Source organism: Leiobunum rupestre, chromosome 9 (assembly GCF_980474605.1).
Source record: "Leiobunum rupestre chromosome 9, qqLeiRupe1.1.hap1, whole genome shotgun sequence".
NCBI lineage: Eukaryota > Metazoa > Arthropoda > Arachnida > Opiliones > Sclerosomatidae > Leiobunum > Leiobunum rupestre.
In genome coordinates, this window is record NC_143392.1 from 50126686 (window position 1) to 50133886 (window position 7201).

General features: G+C 32.9%; 1 long non-coding RNA gene across 1 annotated transcript; it reads left to right on the forward strand.

Moving 5' to 3' along the window:
* Positions 1–4570: 4570 nt before the first annotated feature.
* LOC149928601 (uncharacterized) lies at positions 4571–6161 on the forward strand. Its single transcript, XR_016474140.1, has 3 exons — positions 4571–4745; positions 4815–5132; positions 6084–6161. It is a non-coding gene; the product is annotated as an uncharacterized LOC149928601 (long non-coding RNA).
* Positions 6162–7201: the final 1040 nt, after the last annotated feature.

The window sequence follows — 7201 nt, forward strand, 5'->3', positions numbered from 1 at the left end:
GAAAAATCTTTTCACTGATTCTAAGAAACTGCGTACGCAGCGATTACGCTTCGCTCCGGAAATGCGAACGCGTTCGCAGCCCAGACAGACAGACACACATACCGGTTTCTAATAGGCTGTGGGGACTAAGTTTTTTAACTATAGTTATGGGGACCTAGAACTTGTTTCCATTAGACTGTGGGGACTATACAATATTCCTATTGAAAAACAATGTGTTGAAATGTGTCTTGGCATGTTTCGTTTATTTTCTTTCTTTACTTGATTATTAGAGTGCTTATAAATGCTTAAATTATGGTGTCCTTCCTTCTAAGCAAAGAAAATAATCGCAAGTCCCCATAAGTATAAATTTTGCAAGATCTAAGACCCTTCAACAGCTAAAGTAGAAGGGTGTATATCCCCATAACAACTAATTTTAAGGTGCCTGTTATAAAATGTATACAAATCCGTAAATAAATTTTTAAAGATAATATTTACTTTCAAATCAGGTATTACGTAAAAATCTTTACAAAGTTGATATCAAAACCCATTAAGGTGCCGAAAATAATACTTAAAAAATTAACAATTAAGAGAAAGCATTACATTAGTTTTATCATGAATTTTTGTGGATGTTTTTTTTTCCAAATTCTTTTAGTTCAATTACCAAAGTAACAAGTCGAAAATAATAATAATTATTTGGTTTCGTATTAAGCAATTTTTTTCTAAAACTATAATATATTATATCACCCTTCAATACTAGAAAAAGCGCAAGTCACCATAAGGTAAAATTTTGCACGTTGTGAGTCCCCACAACAGCTTAATTTTGAACGCCATTTTTATAATGTTTTCAAATCTGTAAATCATATGTTTTAAACAACTATATGGAAATTCCTTGAGAACATTTACTTCCAAATCTGGTAATGCGTGAAAATCTTAAAAAACAAATGATATCAAAACCTAATAAAGTGCCGGTAATAATACTAAAAAAATTAATAACTAAGAGAATGCATTAGATTAGTTTTATGTATTTTTGGTGGATATTTTTTTCAACTCTTTTACGTTCAATTTCAAAAGTAACTAGTATAAAATGTAATAATTGTTTTCGCACTTAGTAATTTTTACTAAAATTATAATATATTACACCACCCTTAACTACTAGAAAAACCGCAAGTCCCGATAAGATAGAATTTTGCATGGTGTGAGTCCCCATAAGATAGAAATTTGAATGGTGTGAGTCCCCACAACATCTTATTTTGAAACGCCATTTTAAAATGTTTTCAAATCTGTAAATCATTTGTTTTAAACAACTTAATGCAAATTCCTTGAGAATATTTACTTCCATATCTGGTTTTGTGTGAAAATCTTGAAACAAATTATTTCAAAACCTAATAAAGTGCTGGTAAAAATACTAAAAAATTAAAAACTAAGAGAATGGATTAGATTAGTTTTATGTATTTTTGGTGGATATTTTTTCAACTCTTTTACGTTCAATTTCAAAAGTAACTAGTATAAAATGTAACAATTGTTTTCGCACTTAGTAATTTTTACTTAAATTATAACGAACGCGGACTTTCCCCAAAGTTGTTTCTCTATATAGCTTTATTTTAAACCTTGGGTCGGTGATTCAGTCGTAGAGCGCTCGCTTGACAATTAAGAGGGCTGGAGTTCGTATCTCGGTCACCGTATTCGTTTTTGTTAAATAGACAAGTGGCAACATTTGAAATGCTTTACGAAATAAATACGATACAAAACGTAAAACTCTTAACTATTAATATACGCGTCCGCGTAAGTAGAATTCCAAATTTTCATTATGCTTAATATGTGTCTGTGATTCTGTGGTAGAGCACTAGCCTTTCAAGCCATAAGGGCCCGGGTTCTAAAACTTCCCAACGCTTTCGCAAATTGATAATAAGACCTATACCGTGATCATTATGTAGAAACCCGGTCATTTGGATGCTAAGACTTTAAACTTAACCCATAGCGCTTTGCCCGTCTTAAGAGTCAATAACTAGTAGAAGACGGAGAGTTCAATCGAAACACATTACCACACGCCTTCACGCACACCATTTCTAATCAACATCACCACAAAAACACACACGGTCACTCACATACATCAACACTCAAACATTCGTCACCATACTTTAAGCACAATCACAATACGCCTAAACAAAAACATAGTACACCCATGACAAAAACAATGTTTTTTGGAAAAAAAAACTTTTCCTTGTTTAAAGAAACTCCGAACGCAGTGATTACGATTTGCCCCGAAACTGCGAACGCGTTCGCAGTACAGACACACACACACACCCTGTCACTGTGATTTTTATACCTCTCCTAGGAAACAAAATTCACTCGGAGAGGTATAAACGTAAAGATACATGTTTAAGTAGCTCAGAAACATGCCTTATCTCGATTTAATGACATTTCAATTAAAGATATTTTTAATATTGAGGGGTTCAAAAATACGTAATTCCATGTAATATGGAATTACAATACGGTATTTGGTATTTTTGTTAGGGATTATTCTTGATCATACGCAAAAAAGTCTTCATTCTGTAAACGGACAATACATTTTAATATCAAACTTTTCTGACTAACCTTTTCACTTAATAAGAATATAAAACTAAGTTACTATTTTAAAATATGGTGCTTTCCCAACTCTGTTGAAGAAAAGCCTCAAAATATGTTAACAAAATTATTTTTTTTCAAGTTTTGGGAACCCTATGTTGATGCATTCTACACAAAGAGTTATTATCCATATTACGATCGAATATTCCTCCTGCTTCAGCTTATTTTACATAATCTGCCAAACATCAGGTAAGTGGAAAATAGTTGGGCACAACCACTTTGAGAACTATTACACCATGTCTCACATCGATTTTCAGTGTTTAATGGAGGCGATAAAGCAAGAGAATTTTGGGTATATTGCTAGAAAGCATTTAAAGGATTTCGTTTGGAGCTGCCTGAAGCTTCAACCTAAACTAATTTTTTTTCATTCAATGAAATGGTAGTTACACTATAATAAGTAAAATTCAGCGCCTAGAGAATCGTTTTGCCTTGTTGCTTTCCAAAGCCGCCACTGGAAGTTTCAGTTCAGCCGTGTACTGAGCCATAACCTCCAATTTCACGTTATTTTTGTGAAATAATTTACTTTCGAAAGTTACAGAGTTAAGGTATCTCTGAAAACAAAAAATGATTATTTTTTTACATAAGTGACTTCAGCGTATATTGCTACTTTTCGTTATTAAAAGAAATATGTGAGCTTCAAATATGAAGTGCGTGTATTTGCACCTTACTTCAATGTTACAGTTAATTTCGTAATCAAAAATTTCATATCGTCTGTAATTGTAGTTACAGATTTACTGTTAACTCAATAAATAAATAAATTTTTTCTAATGTTAAATATTTATTTCGGAATGACTGTTGAAGATAACGTTGTAATTTACGTTATTAAAAAAGGAACTTAACGGTTGCGCTATTTAATTTATTAATAAATTAACACAAAATAAGCTATGTAATTATCAAGTTTTGTAGATAAATTTATAACAATTTATACTTGTATTCCTTGTTTGGCAGTTTCTATGTATTAGCAGAAGTAATAAGTTATACATAAGTATGACACAACGATGTCCTTTAATGATAGTCTTCGTTGGTTGAAAACATTACTACGAGACTAGTTTCACGGGGATAAATACAAGCGAGAACGTTTTTTTTGGCCTCGTAATGATTGATATGGTCGTTGGCCAAACTGACTATCCTTAAAATATGACTATTGAGAAAAATGGAAATGTCAAAAATTAAGATAATGTTATTTATGATATAAGAGCTAATTGGTTTTCTATATTATAGACTTCAGTATATCAACGCGGAATATTTGACGTCAAAGATTGGAATTTTTTATGAAAATGGGATAAAATTAAATGTAAGATAAGCTATGAACTTCTAAAATTGCGCTTTATTAAATATTTTCATAGATAGAAAACAAAGTCTTCTTAAGAACAGGCTTTGCAAACAAAACCTTGTAGCGGTTAACGGCAACAGTAAGTGTAGCAAAAGGCTCGTGTGGAATGAAAGTCTTTTGAACACTCTCCTAAGCATTGTAACCAGGGAGGCTATTCTGTAATTTTCATTTGGATCAAGTCTGTCCAAATCATTTGGAATTTGGACAGTTGGCACCCCAAATGACAAAAATGCTTATTCTGTAAGTCTAAATCCCAAATCATTTGGCTCGAAGCAAGCCAAATGATTTGGAAATACAAGTAGCCCGCCAAATGGGGGTGATTACTCATTTAGGTAGTTTATCCCCCCTGATTTTCTCTCACATTTCCTTACTTTTTGGCCGCCATTGCTTCTCTATAGTAAACTCTGTAGAGTGGGCTCTTTTTCGCTGCCATTTGGATATTTTTCGTGGTATTTTACAACTGATTTCTTGGTATTGCTCCAAGTAAGTTTAAAGCTTAATTGCGAGGCTAATTTATATTTTATAAACCTTCAACTTCTTCTGGCATTCATTTATTAGTGGTAGAATATCCTAAGCCTTTGCTTTTTCGTTTAAAATGACAGCTTTGTTTTTCCGACCTTGGATTAATAATAGGACTATTATTAATAAGTTTTCGTTTGTTGTAAGAATATCGTAATCGCGTTGAACGTCGCGATCTATGAATTCGAAGAGTTTACAGAGATATGAATCAAGTGTGGCAGTTAGATAACCTTAGTTTCCGAAGAATTCTCTAGAACCACCGCTTTGCCAATTGCCAGTAGATTTGAAGGTAAGAAATCTCACAATTCTAACAATTTTTAACTATGAATACTAATAAAATTAAACGTTCTTTTTTAAGGTACATATCGCTTTGAGATTTTATTTGAAAGGGTCATATCAACTGGATGTAGGCCAAAATCTTTTCTTTGAGTCAGCCAACTTAGTGTAAGCCGTTGTCTTAGTGACGTTACAAAGGCTATCAACCAGCATATAGTACTATTGTACATAAAGTTTTCTTTGACTGAAGTGCAAAAAGCTGCTGTTCAATTGGAGCGAAAGATCTCAGACATGTAGCAATCGTCCCAGACTTTCCGGAGAATCGTCACGCTTGTGGATTTCATAGTTGGATACCCTGTGGCAACAAGTTTATTTAAAATTGGGAAACTCTATTTTGGAGGTATTTACTGTCTAATGACACTTGAAGTTGCGATGTATTCTCTTAAATAGACTAATTTCGTTGAACATGTGCAGAGTATGTTGCCTTCTCGTGGCAAGCGTTGAAAACTGGCTTTTGCAAGGCCAAAACATACACGCTTTTATTAACCTCGAAGATGAACTTTTAATATTTTTGGGACCTTATTTAGTACCTTTATATTAGTGAATTTAAATTGGTACCTTTTTTATTTAAAAATTTTCATTTTTTTAAATATCGTAGATTCAACCCATTCAAGGAATTAAAATAAATAATTTTTTTACAAGAATTCAAGGATTATATAATAATAATCAGCTAGGCATTACCCAAGACACCATCTTAGGCCTAAGTAATTTAGTGACTTTTAGTGCCTTTATCGTAGGTGGCTGGGTTCCATGTGTAGGAGGGTGGTGGCAAGCCTTTCGTGCCACGCTTGGAAAAGGGAAACCAAAGAACTCGAGGGAAAACCCTAGTGGGGAGATAACTACCAAACTCAACGTTGAAGGGGTAGTTCAGAGTTTGCACCCAGTGCCATATAAATATCAATCATCTCTCTCCCCAAATTCATTTCATACACTAATTTTGAGATTTCCACGTCAGTTGCTTTAAGTGCTTACTTACCATATTTTTAATGTTGTACCTTGTTACTATTTTATAAGCGTATTGTACTGATGCACTAATAGGAGCCCACTCGCGGTTTATATAGAAGTTTATATCCATTAAATAAAAAAGATTTACATTATTAATTTTGCTATTAAATTATATGAGTAATAATTTATGTATTGTAGGAAAGCGTGTTATGTTTTGACCTTTCACAAGCAAGTTTTCAACACTTGCCACGAGAAGGCAAGATACTCCGCACATGTTCAACGATATTTGTGTATTTAAGAGAATAAATCGCAACTTCAAATGATTAATGAAAAATTACTTTTGCAGATTCAACAACTGTCTCCAAAATATTCCCAACAAGGTCTTCATTCTTTATGTGCACAAAATTAGTATTTGCTTCTAAATACTCAATGTAAATAAGTTGCTTTGACTGTACTTTAACACCCATTGTACTATTCAGTTAAGTAAAATAAAAGATTCTAAAAGCAAAATTTTCTCAAGACCTAAACAAAATACCACTAGCTAAAGCCTATGAATAGAATTTTCTTTTATGATGAGTATTGTTGAGAAATAATAATAATTTCTTGGAAAGAAATTCTTTGACAGTGTGGAAAAACACATTTGAAAACCCGCCAAATGAAATAACCAATAAAAAAGAACGTTTAAAAAAAAAAACATGACGTTGTGCGAGAGGAAATGACGTTCATTTAGATTTGGAAAGGGAATTCGAGCGATCCAAATGACGATTTGGATTTGGGTTAGAGAATACGGTTTTTTACGCTCTATCCAAATGAAGCCGATCCAAATCATTTAGTATTAGAATTGTCTAAACGATTTGGATTGTTTACAGAATAGCCTCCCTGGCCATCTGCTTGAAGGCATTAAAAGTCACTTGATGACTTGGGCCTAAGATGGTGCCTAGGGTATTAGCCTTGCTGATTATTTTAAATATTATTATTACTATTATTATTTTTATTTCTTATTTTAAATAAAAAACGTTTCGGTCGTGTTGTTTGATGATTGGCCAGCAACGCTTAGTAAATCAATATCACCCAACAATATTAAGTTCCTTACTTAAGCAAGCTTTAATGTTAACTTCTATCACTGCATTTAAGTCACTTCGTCCAGACTAGAATTGAAAAGTAATTTATGTCCTGACTACTGCAACTCTGCATTTTAGTCACTTCGTCCAGACAAGAATTGAAAAGTAATTTATGTCCTGACTACTGCATCACTGCATTTTAGTCACTTCGTCCAGACAAGAATTGAAAAATAATATATGTCCAGACTACTGCATCACTGCATTTTAGTCACTTCATCCAGACTTGAATTGAAAAGTATTTTATGTCCTGACTACTGCCTCACTGTATTTTAGTCACTTTGTCCAGACAAGAATTGAAAAATAATATATGTCCAGACTACTGCATCACTGCATTTTAGTCACT